This window comes from Agelaius tricolor, unplaced genomic scaffold (assembly GCF_023055355.1).
Source record: "Agelaius tricolor isolate 1412-34295 unplaced genomic scaffold, bAgeTri1.0.p SCAF_49, whole genome shotgun sequence".
Taxonomy (NCBI): Eukaryota; Metazoa; Chordata; class Aves; order Passeriformes; family Icteridae; genus Agelaius; species Agelaius tricolor.
Genome location: NW_027269309.1, coordinates 1,549,196 through 1,567,358, shown reverse-complemented (window position 1 = coordinate 1,567,358; position 18,163 = coordinate 1,549,196). Strand labels below are relative to the sequence as shown.

Here is an 18,163-nt window from a genome sequence, read left to right as displayed (position 1 = left end):
GGTGCCCAGAGCAGCTGTGGCTGCCCTGGATCCCTGGCAGTGCCCAGGGCCAGGTTGGACACTGGGGCTTGGAGCACCTGGGACAGTGGGAGGTGTCCCTGCCATGGGAGGGGTGGCACTGGATGGGCTTTAATATCCCTCCCAACCCAAACCATTTTAGGATTTCCCTAGGATTCCCAGCTCTTTAGCTGGCTCTGAGCCCAGTGCATGTTCCTGATCCCCCAGTTTGCAACAACACAGCACAAACCATAGGATGTGTGTGTGCTGGCACTGGAAGCCCTTCCTCTTCCTCCTCCTCCTCCTTCTCAGTCTCTGTCTCCTTCTCCTTCCCCTCTTCCTCCTCCATCCCCACCCACCAGCCCAGCTCTGGGGGACCATGGGCACACACTGCCAGGGGCAGGAGCTCCAGCAGAGCAGCCTTTGGGATGATTATCTCGTATGCTCTTATCTCCAGAGGTTGGAAAACACCAGCACGTCTGGCTATGGCCATTTCTGAGTGCATCTGTAACGAGCCAGGCTCCCTGGAGGAGGGAAATGGTGCTGCCTGCCCTGGAACTCCTGCCCAGCCAGCTGTGGGTCATCATGGGAACCACATCTGTCACATCTGTCACTCACTTCTCCCCAGGCCTGGTAAAGAACCCAGGTCACCCCAGCCTTCCCCACAGGGCTGTGTGCCCACCCCGGATTTCACCCTCCCCTCTGCTTTGGTGCCACTGTACCCCAAAGAGCAGCTGGGGTGGCTCCTTTGCCTGCAGCCAGGGAAGGGGGAGCACCCCAGGGCCTGGGCAGGGCAGAGAGCTCCCCAAACTGATGAAGAGAACAGCAGTGACAACAGAAGGACACAGGGCAGGTGTCACTGCTCACTGAATCCTGGCACATCCATCCAGTGCAGTGTGGATATCACAGCTGGGGAGGGCTGTCTGTGTGTCCTGTCCATGTCTGTGTGTCCTGTCTGTGTGTGTGTGCCCTGTCTGTGTGTCCTGTCTGTGTCTGTGTGCCCTGTCTGTGTGTGTGTGCCCTGTCTGTGTGTGTGTGCCATCTGTGTCTGTGTGTCCTGTCCATGTCTGTGTGTCCTGTTTGTGTGTGTGTGCCCTGTCTGTGTGTCCTGTCTGTGTCTGTGTGTCCTGTCTGTGTGTCCTGTCTGTGTGTGTGTGTCCTGTCTGTGTCTGTGTGTCCTGTCTGTGTCTGTGTGCCCTGTGTGTCCTGTCTGTGTCCGTGTGTCCTGTGTCTGTGTGTCCTGTCTGTGTGCCCTGTCTGTGTCTGTGTGTCCTGTCTGTGTGTGTGTGTCCTGTCTGTGTGTCCTGTCTGTGTCCGTGTGTCCTGTCTGTGTCTGTGTGTCCTGTCTGTGTGCCCTGTCTGTGTCTGTGTGTCCTGTCTGTGTCCGTGTGTCCTGTCTGTGTGTGTGTGTCCCATCTGTGTCTGTGTGTCCTGTCCGTGTCTGTGTGTCCTGTCTGTGTCTGTGTGTCCTGTCTGTGTGCCCTGTCTGTGTCCGTGTACCCTGTCTGTGTGTGTGTGTCCCATCTGTGTCTGTGCGTCCTGTCTGTGTCTGTGTGTCCTGTGTGCCCTGTCTGTGTCCGTGTGTCCTGTCTGTGTGTGTGTGTGTCCTGTCCGTGTGTCCTGTCTGTGTCTGTGTGCCCTGTGTGTCCTGTCTGTGTCCGTGTGTCCTGTCTGTGTCCGTGTGCCCTGTCTGTGTGTCCTGTCTGTGTCTGTGTGTCCAGGCTCCCCTCAGGCCCAGTGGCCCCAGGACTCAGAGCTGTGCCCTCCCTGCCCTCTCTGCCCTGCCCTCTCTGGGCTCCTGGGAACAGAGCCAGGGCAGCACCTGCTGGGCACTACAGAACCACAGCAGCGCAGAATGCTTTGGGTGGGAAGGGATTTAAAAATCATCTTGTTCCACCCCTGCCAGGGCACAGACATCTCCCACCAGGCTGCAGGGGTCCTGGAGCCCCAGCCAGCCTGGCCTTGGGCACTGCCAGTGATCCAGGGGCAGCCCCAGCTGCTCTGGGCACCCTGTGCCAGGGCCTCACCAGCTGGGCACAGCTCCTGCCCTGCCCAGGGCACCCAGCCCTGCTCAGCACAGCCCTGCAGGGCTGGTGTGAGGCCACCTGAGCAGGAGGCTCTCCCAAGGTCACTGCAGAGGGTGTAGGGGCAGGGGAAAATGAGGAACCACCCCCAGTGTGGGTCCATTGGGGATCACTGCACCCACAATGTCTCTCTTGGTTGCACATGAAGGGCTTCACCACGTCATTCCCAGAGCCAGCTCAGAGTCCCTCACTATGGAGCCAGGCTGGGAGAGCTGAGGATGGTCAGACTGGGGACAAGAAGGATCCAGGGAGAGCTCAGAGCCCCTTCCAGTGCCCAAAGGGGCTCCAGGAGAGCTGGAGAGGGACTGGGGACAAGGGATGGAGGGACAGGAAACAGGGAATGGCTTCCCAGTGCCAGAGGACAGGGATGGATGGGATATTGGGAGGGAATTGTTCCCTGGGAGGGTGGGCAGGCCCTGGCACAGGGTGCCCAGAGCAGCTGTGGCGGCCCCTGGATCCCTGGCAGTGCCCAAGGCCAGGCTGGGCAGGGCTTGGAGCAGCCTGGGACAGTGGAAGGTGTCCCTGCCATGCCAGGGGATGGGACTGGATGAGCTTTAATGTCCCTCCCAACCCAAACCATTTGGAGATTCCATAATTCCCTGACTCTCCACCTTCCTTCATCACTCCTCCACAGCTTTACCTCTTTCAGCCAAACTGAGAACAGAGGGGACTGAGTGACCCCAGGGTTCTGCAGCCCCCTGTGCTGTGGCTGTGCTTGCTGGGGGAGGTGGGGCTGTGCCTGGTGGCACTGGGACACCCCCAGGGCTCAGGGCCAGCCGTGGAGGGTGAGGGGTGGGTGCTCAGGGGTGTCCCCCCACACAGGGGTGATGCAGGACAAAGGGATCAGCCCCAGGGAGCCCCTCCAGGGGGGTTTTCTCCAGGACAGCTGCTTTTCCCCAGCAGACACCAGCCCAGAGGAGCAGCCGTGGCTCCTCCAGAGCTGAATCCCTGCCCAGATGCCCCCTGGAGCAGGAAGGACTTGTCCTGCTCCCAGGCCTGTCCTGAGGCACGGGCAAAGCCCTTGGCTGTGCCTGGCAGAGGCTCCTCAGCCAAGGACACGCTAGAGTGGTCAGGATCAGGATCCTCCCATTGCAGCCCAGACTGGCTTTGGCTCCTGGCAGGGATTGAGCTGCAGCCCCAGCCCTGGGGGAGCCTCCCCAGCACCTGCAGGGATCCCCTGCACAGAGCACCCAGGGGTGCTGGCCCTGCTGAGGCGCTCCTGGGCCCTGGCATGGGGTCAGGGCACTGCTGGGACTGCTCCTGAGGCAGCACATGCCACACTGCATGTCCCTGCAGAGCAGAGGGAAGGACAGGAGCTCCAGGAGAGATCCAGGCCCAGAACTCTGTGCCAGCCTGCCCTGGGCCCTGGGGGCGAGCCCTGAGGGGCTGGGCTGGGCCACCAAGGCCCCAAGGCCTGCACCAGCTGCTGCCTCTGCATCAGGCCCATGGAGGAAGCTCCAGCTCTTCCCTCCATGAAGGATCCAGCCTTTGTCACCCTCAGGTGACAAGGAGGAGCCCTTCCAGGGGCGCCAGGGCAGGACTGCCCCACTCACAGCTCTGCTGCAGAGAAGTGCTGCTCCCAGTGCAGCACATGGCCCATCCCAGGGGCTGCCAGGCACTGAACAGGGGAACAGCCGGTCCCCAGCCTGTCCCTAGCATGTCCCAGCCTGTCCCAGCCTGTCCCAGCATCTCCCAACCTGTCCCCAGCCTGTCCCAGCATCTCCCAGCCTGTCCCAGCCCGTCCCAGCCTGTTCCCAGCCCGTCCCAGCCTGTCCCCAGCCTGTCCCAGCCTGTCCCAGCCTGTCGCCAACCTGTCCCCAGCCTGCCCCCAGCCTGTCCCAGCCTGTCCCCAGCCTGTCCCCAGCACCCAGCCTGTCCCCAGCCTGTCCCAGCCTGTCCCAGCCTGTCCCCAGCCTGTCCCAGCCTATCCCCAGCGTGTCCCCAGCCCGTCCCAGCCTGTCCCCAGCCTGTCCCAGCCAGTCCCCAGCCTGTCCCAGCCTGTCCCAGCCTGTCATCAGCCTGTCCCCAGCCTGTCCCACCATGTCCCCAGCCTGTCCCAGCCTGTCCCCAGCCTGTCCCCAGCATGTCCCAGCCTGTCCCAGCCTGTCCCCAGCCTGTCCCCAGCATGTCCCTGTGCCCCAGTGCTCAGCCTGGGCAGGGGAGACATCAGCTCCCACCTCCTGTCTGGGGCCAGAGGGATCTGTTCTTTTCCTGCCCCAATGTCTTTCCCTGGCTGTGTCCATGGCCCCCGACCCTGTGCCACCCTGTGTCCCCTGTGCCAGCACGTGTCCCCTGTCCCCATGGCCAGAGCCGGAGGTGGGCGCTGAGGGCGGGCATGGAGCCCATCCAGGAGGGGCTGTTTGAGCACTAATTAGATCCCAGGAAACCTCCTGGACGGCGAAGCTCCAGCCCTGCCGCCCCCTCAGGACATTGGCCATGCCTGGATTGCTGCGTGATTCCCATCTCCATAATTCACGCGAATCCTTGGGAGCGGCTCGGGCGGGCTCAGCTCACGGCTCACCGGCTCTGATCCCGCTGCAGCAGCGCCAGCGAGGCCAATGGCACAGGGGGGACACGGGGATGCTCCCGGGCACGGATTCCCCATCCAGCCCACCAGTGTTCCCAACCTGCCCTCCTCTTCCTCCCTCACCCCAGCACAGCTGCACTGGGAGGAAGAGGAGGGGAGGAAGGCTGTCCCCCGGGCTGGCTGGGCTCAGAGCCCTGCGTCCCCTAAGTCCCGGCCGTGGCCAGGGCTCGGCGGGGCTGGGGACCCGAGGGAAGCTGGGATTGCGGATGAGGGGAGGGGACAGATCCTGCTGAGGGAGGTGGCACCCGGTGTCATCTCCAGGGACAGCCCATTGACCCCGGCCCAAGCCAGGGACAGGCGGGCAGGACACCAGACACAGCCTCCAAACATTCCAAACATCCCGTGTGCCTGGAGCCATCCTCGCTGTCACACCTGAGGGATGGGGACAGGAACCACACCTCCCTGCCACACCTGAGGGATGGGGACAGGAACCACACCTCCCTGTCCCACCTGCGGGATGGGGACAGGAACCAAGGAACCACACCTCCCTGTCACACCTGCGGGATGGGGACAGGAGCCATCCTCGCTGTCACACCTGTGGGATGGGGACAGGAGCCACACCTCCCTGCCACACCTGCGGGATGGGGACAGGAACCACACCTCCCTGTCACACCTGCGGGATGGGGACAGGAGCCATCCTCACTGTCACACCTGCGGGATGGGGACAGGAGCCATCCTCGCTGCCACGCCTGAGGGATGGGGACAGTCATGCCCAGGTCCCCACACGTGTCCCCCCAAGGCAGGTGGCAGCAGCCCCCCTCTCCTGCCCCTTTCCTGCCCCTTTCCTGGGTGCAGCTGAAGCAGAGCACAGAGCCCAGCGCTGCCACCCCCACACTCCTTGGGCATCCCCTCGGCTCTCCAGCTGTCTGATGGCAGAGAGGAGCTGGGGGGACCCTAAATGCCCCCCAAGTGCCCCTCCACGGCCTGCCAGCCCTGGGTGTTGGGCAGGAGAGGTTTCAGGGAGGTTTCAGAGAGGTTTCAGGGAGGTTTCAGGGAGGTTTCAGGGAGGTTTCTGGAGAGGTTTCTGGAGAGGTTTCAGAGAGGTTTCAGGGAGGTTTCAGAGAGGTTTCAGGGAGGTTTCAGAGAGGTTTCAGGGAGGTTTCAGGGAGGTTTCAGGGAGGTTTCTGGAGAGGTTTCAGGGAGGTTTCAGGGATGTTTCAGGGAGGTTTCTGGAGAGGTTTCAGGGAGGTTTCAGAGAGGTTTCAGGGAGGTTTCAGAGAGGTTTCAGGGAGGTTTCAGGGAGGTTTCAGGGAGGTTTCTGGAGAGGTTTCAGGGAGGTTTCAGAGAGGTTTCAGGGAGGTTTCAGGGAGGTTTCAGGGAGGTTTCTGGAGAGGTTTCAGGGAGGTTTCAGGGATGTTTCAGGGAGGTTTCTGGAGAGGTTTCAGGGAGGTTTCAGAGAGGTTTCAGGGAGGTTTCAGAGAGGTTTCAGGGATGTTTCAGGGAGGTTTCTGGAGAGGTTTCAGAGAGGTTTCAGGGAAGTTTCAGAGAGGTTTCAGGGAGGTTTCAGAGAGGTTTCAGGGAGGTTTCAGAGAGGTTTCAGGGAGGTTTCTGGAGAGGTTTCAGGGAGGTTTCAGAGAGGTTTCTGGCGAGCCCAGGGCCCGGAGCAGGACAGAGCCCTGGCTCAGGATGAGCCCAGGCATTCAGGGCTCCCTGTGTCTCTGTGCTGTGCCTCAGGAGAGCCAGCACAGCCCCACCCTGAAGCCTCCTCAGCTTGAGGGGCTGCTGGGAAGGGCTGGAGCCACCAGCCAGGCCCCAGGCTCTGCCTCCCCCAGTCCCCAACACTGGCAGTGCCCGTGGGAAGCAGACCCTGCTGTGGCTCCTTGGGCATTGCCAGCAGGGAAAGGTGCTCTGCAGAGGCACTCAGAGCCCAAATTAGCCACTCTGGGCTCAGTCTGAGATTCTGACAGCGGATGCCAAATTTATTTCCAAATGCACTGTGGAAATGTCAGCGTGCTGGTCGGAAGGAATTGGGTACATGCTCCCTTTTAAATAGCACCAAGCATATGGGAGGAGGATGATTAGATTGCTTCCAAGCTGCCAAATTTCTTTGCTGCAGCTAAAAATCTTCTCCAAAATGTCCCAGCCCACAGTGTTTCTCAGCACTGAAGTCTGTGCCGAGACTTTGCCATTGACAGTTGTGCTCTGAGCAGGAAAACACAGCCCTGCCGAGCATCCCGGGGGTCCCACTCCCCAGGGCTCTCCAAGGGGGAGCTCTGCCTCCTCTCAGAAGCTGGAGAAATTCCTCCCCTCCTGCCAACCCACCCTTTGTGAGGGAGCAGAGCTCCTGATGTAGAATCACAGAATATTTTGGTTTGGGAGAGACCTTAAAGCTTATCTAGCTCCAGCCCCTGCCATGTGCATCCAGTCCAGAGGGACAACAGCAGCCCAGCAGTGCTGGCAAACCAGGAGAGCAGGGAAAGCCCCTTCACCTTCCTGGGCTTCCATGGAAACGTGTCCTGCAGTGTCCCCAGCAGTGGAATCCAGTGCTCCAGCACAGGTCCCTGCAGCTCCCACCCTGACTCAGCCAGGTGACAGCACAGGTAACAGCTCAGGACAGAGCAGGGCATCCTCCACTGCCCAGGATGGGGCTCAGGCCTCCTGCTCAGCAGGGTGTGGGGGCAACAAGGGTGGGAGGAGATGGGGCTGTGCTCTGGACTCCTTGTTCAACCCTGAATGTCCTGCCAGAGCCCAGAAATCCCAAGCATTCCCTCCAGATCACCCCACACCCCCCTCAGCTCAGGGGGAAGCAATGGGAGCCACCACAGCCCATTTCCCCAGGATCAGCAGCCCAAAGCACTGTGATGTCCTTCAGCCCAGCCTCAGCAAAGGGGTGACCTTGAGATCACCCAAACCTTCCCTGTCCCATGGAGGGACTGAGGAGGGCACAAACAGCTGCTCTGGGCCTGGCAGGGGCGTCCTTCTCCCCATGGGTGACACTGAAGCTTCTGCAGGGAGCAGAGCGTGGTGGCCTGCCCAGGAAAGGATATGACCAACATCCCCAAACCCAGGGATGGTTCCCTCTCCCACCCAGCCTGTGGGAATTCCTGGTTCACTAAGGACCAGACATACACTGTCCCTCCAAAACCGACCTCCACCAGCCACCCTCACTCTCCCAGCAAGACCTGAGGGCACCAGGAGCCGTGTCCTGCCTTCGGATGTGGGACTGACCTGTGACACCTTGGGGTCCTTCCTCCTGCCAAACACCCACTCATGGATCACACACGGATCTGCTGGATCCCAGACTCCCTGTCCTACACCTGCACTGCCTCCCCATGCCCAGGATGCCAAGAAAGGCACTCACTGATGCCAGCCATGCCAGCTGTGCCAGCCACCCTGTCCCTGCTCAGTGGCCGAGGGAATGCAGCGCTGGAAGGAGACAGAAGCCCCAAAGCAGCAGGGAGCAGAGTGTCACCTCCGTGGTCCCAGGGCAGAGCCCTGTCCTGGGGCACGGTGCCCAGAGGGTCTCCATGGTCCCTCCTGGCAGGGAGGGGGTGCCAGAGGCAGGACTGGCCCAGGGTGGGCCGGGGCAGGGCAGGGTGTGGGGCCCAGCCCGTGGGAGTGCAGCCGCTGCCGGCTCCGCTCGCTGCCCACGCTGCCGCGTGGCGGGTGGGAGGTTTCCTCTGCATTGCAAATCCTTCTGTGTGAGTGCTGCAGTGCTGCTTGGGAGGAAAACAACCCCTCTGGAGCGAGCCCAGGGGTCTGGAGCAGCACCAGCACCTCCTCCTGCCCCAGGCAGGCCTTGGTTCCCTTCCCAGGGTGCCTGGCTCGGGAGATAAAGCCAAAGCTTCCCTGGCAGGCAGCCTGGCGGGAGCAGCACCAGCCGTTCCCATTTCCCTGTGCTTGTCTCTGGCACAGACAGCCCCAGCTGAGCTCTCCCTCCAGACCTGGGAAGTGGGAGGAGGAGGAGGAGAAGGCAGAGGGAAGAAGGCTCGCTGGTCTGCGGCAGCTGGCTGGAAGCAGGACAAGGGCTTTGGGAAGGGCAGAGCATCCCTGGGACCACAGGCCAGGTGCTGTGGGGGCTCTGGGCCATGGGGACACTGATCCAGGTCTGGGGGAAGCTGGACTGGGGGTGGAGGGATCTGTTCCATTTTGGCATCTGCTGTTGGGCAAGCTGCTCACCTGCACAGGGCAGGGTTGGTGCTGAGCCCCAGGAGCAGGGCTGCCCCCTCCCAGAGCTGTGATTCCATGCTGGAAGCCATCCACTGCCAATCCCAGCCTGCTGATGCATCCCCACACTGCCAGACCCTGGCAGCTCATTCTCCTCCCAGACTCATGGCACTGCTGGGCTGGGGAGATCTTCCCAGAACCCACAGAGAAACAACCCCCACATCTGCTGGTGCACGAGATCCCTCATTAGCAGGGGTTTGGGAGCCACCCAAATGTTTGGCACAACTCTCCAGGAAGACAGAGACTGGATTTGAGTTCCTCAGGGACTGGTGGATAGAGGAATCCAGGGACAGCAACCTCCTTTCCAGGGAACAAGATTTCAGGGGATTCAGCCCAGGGCAGGAGCACTGTGGAACCCAGATTCAGGAAATGCAGGGAGCCCCCCAGGAGGAGATCTGCCCCTAAAATCCATGGCTCTTCCTGCTCTGGGCACTGGGACTGAGCAAAGGGGATGCAGGGAGGAAGGGGGGTGCCTCTCACAAGGGACAGAAAATTCCTGTAGGTTTGGCCCAGCCCACCCATTCCTAATGGGAATGCTCATGCTGATGAGAGCTGAGGAGGAGGAAGACTAAAACATCAAACCCTAAAAACAAGGGACAACAAACCCTGGTAGCAGAGCCGTGTCTGGGGCAGGGTCCTGGGGAGGATTCCAGGCACCAAAGCCCCTGGGATGAAGCCCTGAGGGATGCATGGGGTTGGATCCACCTGCCCTCAGTGGAGCCTGTGGGTCTGGCTCTGCCCCATCTTCCCACCACAGCATCCACCACCACACCTTTCTGGATTCAGGCAGCTCTTTAGGATAAATCCTTCCATCCATCCATCCATCCATCCCTCCATCCATCAATCCATCCCTCCATCCATCAATCCATCCATCCATCCATCATCCATCCATCATCCATCCATCCATCCATCCATCCATCCATCATCCATCCAACATCCATCCATCCATCCATCCATCCATCCATCCATCCCTCCATCCATCCCTCCATCCATCATCCATCCATCCATCCATCCATCCATCCATCCATCCATCCATCATCCATCCAACATCCATCCATCATCAATCCATCCATCCATCCATCCATCCATCCATCCATCCATCCATCATCCATCCATCCATCCATCCATCCATCCATCCATCCATCCATCATCCATCCAACATCCATCCATCATCAATCCATCCATCCATCCATCCATCCATCATCCATCCATCCATCCATCCATCCATCCATCAATCCATCCATCCATCCATCCATCCATCATCCATCCATCCATCCATCCATCCATCCAAGCGTGGCCCAGGCCACAGACACCAACCCTTAACATCCACCCTGGCCTTTCCCAGTCCCCAAAGCAGGAAATGCCACCATTCCCACCCAGGGGTATCCCAGTGGCATGGGCAGGGCAGGAGCACATCCCATGCACACAGCCCTGACCTGACCCTTGAGCAACACAAGCAAAGACATCCCAGGGCTCTTGTACCCTCTCGTCCCAGGTGGAGAGGGATTGGAGAGGGATCACCCCTCCTGGTCAGGAGCAGCAGGAGAGGATGAAAGGAATTGAGGAGAGAGGCTGGGGGGCACAGAGGAAAGAGGCTGGGCACACACATGCTCGAGGCATATGTGGAGTTTTTTCCCTCACCCTTTCCTTACAGGATAGAGAAAAGAAAAAAAAAAAAAAAAGAAGGAAAAAAATAGCAAAATAAAGCAAACCCAACAACTCCAATTTCTCTCTTAATAATAATAAGAATAAATGAAATGCATCCCAAGAGGCAATTAAGCGCTTTGAACCAAACATGTGTCACATACATTAAAAAAACAGCCCAGAGAGAAATCCAGCAGCTGCAGTGAAGGGAAGGAGGCAGCTGATGACTGCTGGGGGCAGGGCACTGGGGCTGCTGCTGCTCCCACCGTGGTGTTCGGGTCCCCCAGGGGAGGGGAGTCCCACCCAGGGGGTCTGGGGACCCCCCAATACCCAGGGGCATTCCCAGAGGTTTCTCCCACCCTAAGGACCTCACTGTCCTGTGAACCTTTCACCATTGTGCCCCATGGAAACTGGGACCATTTGATCCCAGGTCTTCCTTCCCAAATCCCAAAACAAGTTTTGTCTCATGCTCCCTCTTGATGTCACCTCCAGGGAACACCCAAACCCACCCGACCTCCTGTCCTTGTCCCTGTCCCTGGTGCTGCCCAGAGTGTGGCTGGGTCCCCGCCTTCACCAGGCACTGCCCAGCTGACACTGCTGGGAGGAAGAGGAGGGCTGAGGAAGGCTTCCTTGCCGTACAGAGGGGCTCTGATTGGATTGGGCAGGGCCTGAATCCTCATCCCAGCACAGCAGCCACCCAATGGGTGGGTGTCTGCCCTCCATCCTCATCCCCAAATCTCCTTCACATCCCTGCACCACTGCCAGAGCCTTGATATTGGGAGAGCCCTCCAGAATCCAGCCTGCAGAGCTCTTCTTCCAGAACGGCCCAGAAGGCTGCAAAGACCCCTTGGATTGGCCCAAAGAGGTGCAAAGAGATCAGCTTGGCCAAAACCCCCCATGGATTATCCTGTGACACACTCACAGCAGCAGCTGCAGTGAGGAAGAGCCGTGCTGGGAGTGCCTGAGCTCCCCACACTGAGCTCTCTGGGGAAGCTGTGCTTTACTTCTGGCTGGTGGCACAGCAGGACAGGGCACCCAGAGCAGGACAGGGCACCCAGGGCAGGACAGGGCACCCAGAGCAGGACAGGGCTCCCACAGCAGGACAGGGCTCCCACAGCAGGACAGGGCTCCCAGGGCAGGACAGGGCACCCAGAGCAGCCCCTGCAGCACTCCCAGCCCTTGGGCTCCCACAGCTGCTGCCAGGCTGTGAAGGACAATCCCCTGACATGCTTTGGAAGCTCACTGGGTTTTCTGCCCATCTTCTCCCCTTGGGAGGCCAAACCCAGACTCTGAGTGTTTGGATGGGCTGGGCTGATGGAGCTGGTGTCACTTCTGGAACACACCAGGAAATCTTTGCTGATGTGGGAAAGCCATGGGATTCATTCCTCTGCAGGTCTGGCCTGTGTGTTCACCCTGCCTGTGCTTTCAGAACACGTCCCTTCCCCAGGGGCCAGCAGCTGCCACAGCTCTGCCCAAACCCAGAGCCCTGTCCTTTCCTGAGGGGGAGCAGAGGCTTCCCATGGGCTGGCACGTTCCCTGCAGGAGCCTCCTTCCCTGGCCAGTCATGGTGCTGAGCCCCCTGCTCGTGCCCAGCGTGCCCACAGCGAGCCCAGAGCTTGGGGAGCACATCCCAGGCTGAGGGTGCAGAGCCCAGGGCAAAGCACGGCCAGGGCAGCCCCAGGGAGCCCATGCTGGGCTGTGGGTCTGCTCCCCACCTGGCTGGGGCTCCCTGTGGGCTCTGCCCCCGCTGCTCCCGGGCTCTGGCATTGCTCACAGCCCTCCCTGCCCCAGGGACACCTGCAACAGTGCCTTGCAGTGTCCACAGCAGTGTCCTCCAGCCACCCTGTGTCCCCATGCTGGGGCACTGCCAGCCCCTCACAGCAGCTCAGCCCTGTCCCCTTAGCAGCCCCGTGCCCCTGCTCTGCCAGCAGCACCTCTGCTGCCACACTGGGCAGAGAGCAGCACCCCACGAGAGGACACAACCCCCAGCGTCCACAGCTTCCTCGTGCCCCTCACCCACGGAACCCCCGGAGCCACCCCGTGTCCCCAAATCCTGCCCCGAGCACTCACGGGCTGGGCGTGGCTCTCCTGGGTGGCACAGCTGCTGCAGGTGGCACAGCTGCTGCAGGTGGCACAGCTCTCCTGGGTGGCACAGCTCTCCTGGGTGGCACAGCTGCTGCAGGACGCTGCCGTCATCCGCGGCGGGCGGGGGGACGCTGGTGGCCCATGTGCCGGCTGTGGGTGGTGGCAGCTCGGGCTGAGGAGGGACAATGCACACGTGAGCCCAGGGAGCTGTGGGTGCACCCCAGGCTCTGCCCTGCCTCAGAGCACAGAGCTGTTAAGGTGGGAAGGACCTGCTGGATCACTAAATCCAGCCAGCACTGCCACCATGTTCACCCCTGTCCCCAGGTGCCACTCGCCTTTTGAGCACTTCCGAGGACAGTGACTCCACCACTGCCCTGGGCAGCTCTGTGCCAGTGCCTGAGCACCCTTCCCATGAAGAAATTTTCCTAAATACCCAAACTAAACGTCCCCTGGCACAGCTTGAGGCCATTTCCTCTCATCCTGTCCCTGTTCCCTGGGAGCACAGCCCAAACCCCACCTGGTTGTCCCCTCCTGTCAGGAGCTGTGCAGAGCCAGAAGGGCCCCCCCCGAGCCTCCTTTTCTCCAGGCTGAGCCCCTTCCCAGCTCCCTCAGCTGCTCCTGGTGCTCCAGCCCCTTCCTCAGCCCCATTCCCTTCTCTGGACTCTGGTTGTGAGGAGCCCAAACCAACCTGGGGCTCCACAGAGCTGCTCTCAGCAGTTTGAGGAGCAATGGGGTTCAAGGCTTGAGAAGAGTCAGAGATGGCACCAAGAAGGGCAGGGCACCTCCCCACTGCCCTCTGCCAGCCTGGCTGCTGCAGCAGGGACAGGCACATCTGTCCTCCCCGTGCACTTCCCAAAGAGCAGCTTACACCCGGATCAGATTAGGGGAAGAAAACTGCATTGCAATAAATCCAGGGAGGGAACTGGCTGCTGGGCCTTTAATCTGAGAGGAGCCTTCAAGATAAGAGCATTAGGAGGGGATGAAGCAGTCTTGGTGCAGGAATGGTGGGGCTGGTCCCTTGTCTGGGATTTGGCAGAGGGAGAGATGGCTGTGCCATGCCCTGGCACTGGGAGGGCCCTGCCACACCTGAGCAGCTCTGCATGGCTGCAGGACAGGGCACAGCACTCAGAGCACTGCTGCAAACGGCAGGAGCTGGAATGCCAAGTGGGATGGACAGCACTGTGCTCAGTGGGACAGCTCGGGGCAGGTGGGATGTGTCCTCCAGCCCCTCCTTCCACGAGGGGACCAGCCTCGAGTGCACCTCAGCCCAAGCAGCCACGGGATCCCCTCTCTGGAAGTCCCTCCCTGGAGCGTGGGCTGGGAGGCACAGCGCTCATGGCAGGGCTCTGCTCCTCCCCCAGAGCCATCCTCTCCTGGTGACCTCCAGCCCAGCCCGTGCCCGGGGATGGATGGGACAGGAGCTGCTCCACAGGGCAGGAAGAAGCTGCCTGCTCTCCAGCTCGCTCTTTGGGAGAGGCAGGCACCTTCCTCGTGTGCATGTAGAGAGAATCCCCACAGCAGCACTGGGGCACAGGGAAGGGGAAAGCTCCCCCTGCATCCCCGGGAAGGAGGAGGGGAGCTGCCTGCTCCCAGCCCCTGCAGGAGCCCCCCGGGATGGGCTCAGTGCTGAGAGCTCAGGGGAGGCCTCCCCTGCCAGGGGCAAGACAGCTGGGCACCAGTGGGGGCTGGGGAGGAGGGGACAGTGGCTGGGGTGGCCCCTCCTGTGCTCTGCCAGCTCAGGCACAGATGGATGGAACCAGCCCTGCAGCCTGGTGTAAGTAATTGAGGGAAGAACATTTGTAAGGCAGGAGACAGCTGGATTAAAAAGGTGAAGCCCAAAAAGTAAATGAAAAGAGCATCACTGATGATGGATGGGAAGGCAGTGCCTGAGTCCAGCTTCTCCCTGGATGCTCTGGTGAGCAGCAGCAAGGCAAGGTGAGCTGAGATCAAACCATGGCAGAAACCTGGGCAGCCATGGGGGCTTGGAATCACGGATAAATAAAGGTTGGAAAATCCCTCTAAGGTCATTGAATCCAGCCCTTAACCCAGCACTGCCAAGGCCACCACTAACCCATGGCCCCAGGTGCCACAGCCACACCTTTTTTGAACACTTCCCAGGGATGGTGACTCCACCACTGCCCTGGGCAGCTGTGCCAGTGCCTGAGCATCCTTCCCATGAAGAAATTTTCCATATTATCCAATCTAAACCTCCCCTGGTGCAACTGGAGGCCATTTCATCTCCTCCTGTCCCTGTTCCCTGGAGCAGAGCCCGACCCCCCCAGCTGTCCCCTCCTGTCAGGAGCTGTGTAGAGCCAGAAGGTGCCCCCTGAGCCTCCTTTTCCCCAGGCTGAGCCTCTTTCCCAGCTCTCTCAGCTGCTTCTGGACCCTTCCCAGGCTCATCCCCTGCCCTGGCTGCAGAGGCTGTGCCTGTGGAGAGGTGCCCAGGTGCCAGTGCTGCCTCCCCAGAGATGCCTCTTCCCCTGCCCTGCCAGGGCCTGCCCCTGCCCCCGCAGAGCTCCCAAACATCTGCCAAGTGTTCCCTGAGGCTCTGCAGCTTGCTTTGCTAATTGCTGCTGATCAGATGCTTCCTTGGCAAGGTAGGAAAGACATTCGGGTCAGAGAAAAGTAAATTGAATTTGTAAGACAGAAGAACTCCCAATTGCTTGGTCTGCAGGAGGGGCTGAGCAGACCCAGCCCCATCCAAAGCAGGGGCTGCTCCTCCAGGCAGAGCCCTGGGATGGGTCCCATCCCTGCTGGGGGAGAGCAGAGGAGCCAAGGTGAGCCCACCTGAGCAGGGTCAGATGTGTCAGAGCAGGACATCACAGCCCCAGCACCCCAACATCCCCTCTGTGACCCTGCCCCTGCAGCCTCACCACAGCTGTCACTGGAGCCCATCACAAGGCACAGAGTGCTGTGCCACCCTCTCTGCCAGGATGAGGCCACCACCAGGACACCTCCACACCCTCCCAGCACAGCCCAGGGCCCATCTCCCCACACTCTGCTGCATTTTCTTTCAGGCATCTCCAAGAGGCTGCAATTCCTGTTCCCCATCCCTGGACAGCAAGCAGAGCCTCCCAAACCATTCCCTGCCAGCTCTGACACTCAGCAGGTCCCAGCAGTTCACTGTCCCACTTGGTTTCCTTGGTTTGCTCCAGTGCCCTGGACGCCCCAGGAGACCCCAAAGCATTCTCCAGGAGGTTTCCCAGACTGATAACCACAAGCAGACTGATCCCAGTGGGCACTCTGGGGACAGTGGCATGAGGCTGTCCCCACACACTGTGATTATCCCCACACGCTGCAGGTCCCAGCAGTGCACGGCATCAGCACCAAGCCCTTCCCCAGCATGGCCAGTGAGCCCCACCTCTGCCTGCAGCTGGACATCATGGGGCATGGAGGGGCAAGGCTGTGCCAAAGAGATCCCAGCCAGCACAGAGCACCAGGTGTGCCCAGCCTGGGGACACTGCCCTGGGGTCTGAGTCACCCTCCAGGGCAGATACAGCCCCTGCTCCAGCCCCAGGGCAGTGGAGCACCCTGGACCAGGTTCCCCTTGAACCCAACAGAAATGTAACCAGGAGAGGGGCAGGGCACAGCCAGCCCTGCACACCCCGGGCAGCTCCAGCCCCCAGGGCAGGACAACTGCAGAGCTGGAGGAGCAGCAAGGCAGGAACCACCGGGCACAGCCAGGGCAGAGGTGGCACCATGCCAGGGAGCAGCTCTGCCACTTCTGCCACTGCCAAGGGACACTGCCACTGCCCTGGGACACTGCCACTGCCCGGGGACACTGCTACTGCCCAGGGACAACTGAGACTGCCATGGGACACTGCCACTGCCCTGGGACACTGCCATTGCTGAGGGACACTGCCACTGCTCAGGGACACTGCCACTGCCCAGGGACACTGCCACTGCTCTGGGACACTGCTACTGCCAAGGGACACTGCCACTGCCATGGGACACTGCCACTGCCAAGGGACACTGCCATCACTGAGGGACACTGCCACTGCCATGGGACACTGCCACTGCCCTGGGACACTGCTACTGCCCAGGGACACTGCCATTGCTGAGGGACACTGCCACTGCCCAGGGACACTGCCACTGCCATGGGACACTGCCACTGCTCCCTCAGTGTGGCTGTTCCCTGTTCCCAGTCAGTTCAGATCGTCTCTTCCTCTCTCCAGCACTGAGGGCACCGAGCTGGAACAAACTCACCTGGCCAGGGAGGCCAGGCAGGGTGTGGGGACATGGGCAGGGTGTGGGGACATGGGCAGGGTGTGGGGACACAGGCAGGGTGTGGGGGACACACAGGCTGTGGGACATGCGCGGTGCTGTGGGGACACACGGGGTGCTGTGGGCACCCAGTGCCAGCCCCCAGCTACACCTCAGCCATGCCCACACCTCCCCACAGCCCGGGGGGAAGGCCTGGGCACGGAGAGGCATCCCTGGAGCAGAGAGCCACCGGTCCAGGCACGGCTCTGCTGTTTCCTCCTCTCCTTGCCCGTTTCCCATTTCCCATTTCCCGTTTCCCCTTTCCCATTTCCCCTTTCCCATTTCCCATTTCCCTGCTGCCTGACCGTCTTTCCAGCTAATTACCCCCGCTCCTGCGGGCATGGGCCATGTGGCAGCTGCCATCTGCACCCGCTCCAGAAACGACCTCGGCTGCTCAGAGGACAGCAGGAGCCTCTCTGCCTCCCGGGCTTCCCCCAAGGCAGACAAGGATCCTCCAGCAGGGGGGACGAGGAGCCCTCCCAGCCCAGGAGCCCTTCCAGCCCCAGGAGTCCTCCCAGCCCAGGAACACTTCCAGCCCCAGGAGCTCTTCCAGCCCCAGGAGTCCTCCCAGCCCAGGAGCCCTTCCAGCCCCAGAGCCCTCCCAGCCCAGGAGCCCTTCCAGCCCCAGAGCCCTTCCAGCCCCAGGAGCCCTTCCAGCCCCAGGAGCTCTTCCAGCCCCAGGAGTCCTCCCAGCCCAGGAGCCCTTCCAGCCCCAGAGCCCTTCCAGCCCCAGGAACACTTCCAGCCCCAGAGCCCTCCCAGCCCAGGAGCCCTTCCAGCCCCAGAGCCCTTCCAGCCCCAGGAGCCCTTCCAGCCCCAGGAGCACTTCCAGCCCCAGGAGCCCTCCCAGCCCCAGCAGCCCTTCCAGCCCCAGCAGCCCTCCCAGCCCCAGGAACACTTCCAGCCCCAGGAACACTTCCAGCCCCAGGAGCCTTCCCAGCCCCAGGAGCCCTTCCAGCCCTGCTGGCAGCTCTGCTCTCCCTGCTCGGGGGCACTGACCTGTGGCTCCCTCCTGTGCTGGGGGTCACTGTCACCTCCCCCAGGACCCCCAGCACTGCCTCCCTCCCTCCCTGCAGAAATTCCCACTTTCAGGTTTGGAGATCTTTCTCCCACAGTTTCCTGCCCCGGTTTTGTGGCAGCGCTGCCCTGAGCCAGGTCTGGCTGCATCCCCTGCCAGCTGTGCCATGGAGAGGGGGCTCAGTGTAGAGAGCTTCGGGAGGAGCAAGGGCTGGGTCTGGGGTCCTTTAGGGAGCCACCTGGGGGTGGCATCGCTGCCACTGTCACATCCTGTCTTCCCTGGCATGGGGAGAGGTGGAGCAGAGAGGAGGCAGACACA

The 18,163-nt window shown here is 61.1% G+C and overlaps 1 protein-coding gene across 7 annotated transcripts in view; it reads right to left on the bottom strand.

Annotated features, from left to right (window-relative positions):
• DLGAP4 (DLG associated protein 4) overlaps nucleotides 1-18,163 on the bottom strand; it is a 156,863-nt gene that overhangs the window by 113,135 nt on the left and 25,565 nt on the right. For 6 of the 7 annotated variants that reach the window (XM_071455472.1, XM_071455468.1, XM_071455471.1 and 3 more), the window contains exon 2: nucleotides 12,550-12,736. The exons of the other annotated variant lie outside the window; for it this stretch is intronic. The gene's annotated coding sequence lies outside the window, so the exon portion shown is untranslated. The remainder of the gene's footprint in view (nucleotides 1-12,549; nucleotides 12,737-18,163) is intronic. 7 annotated transcript variants of the gene reach the window in all.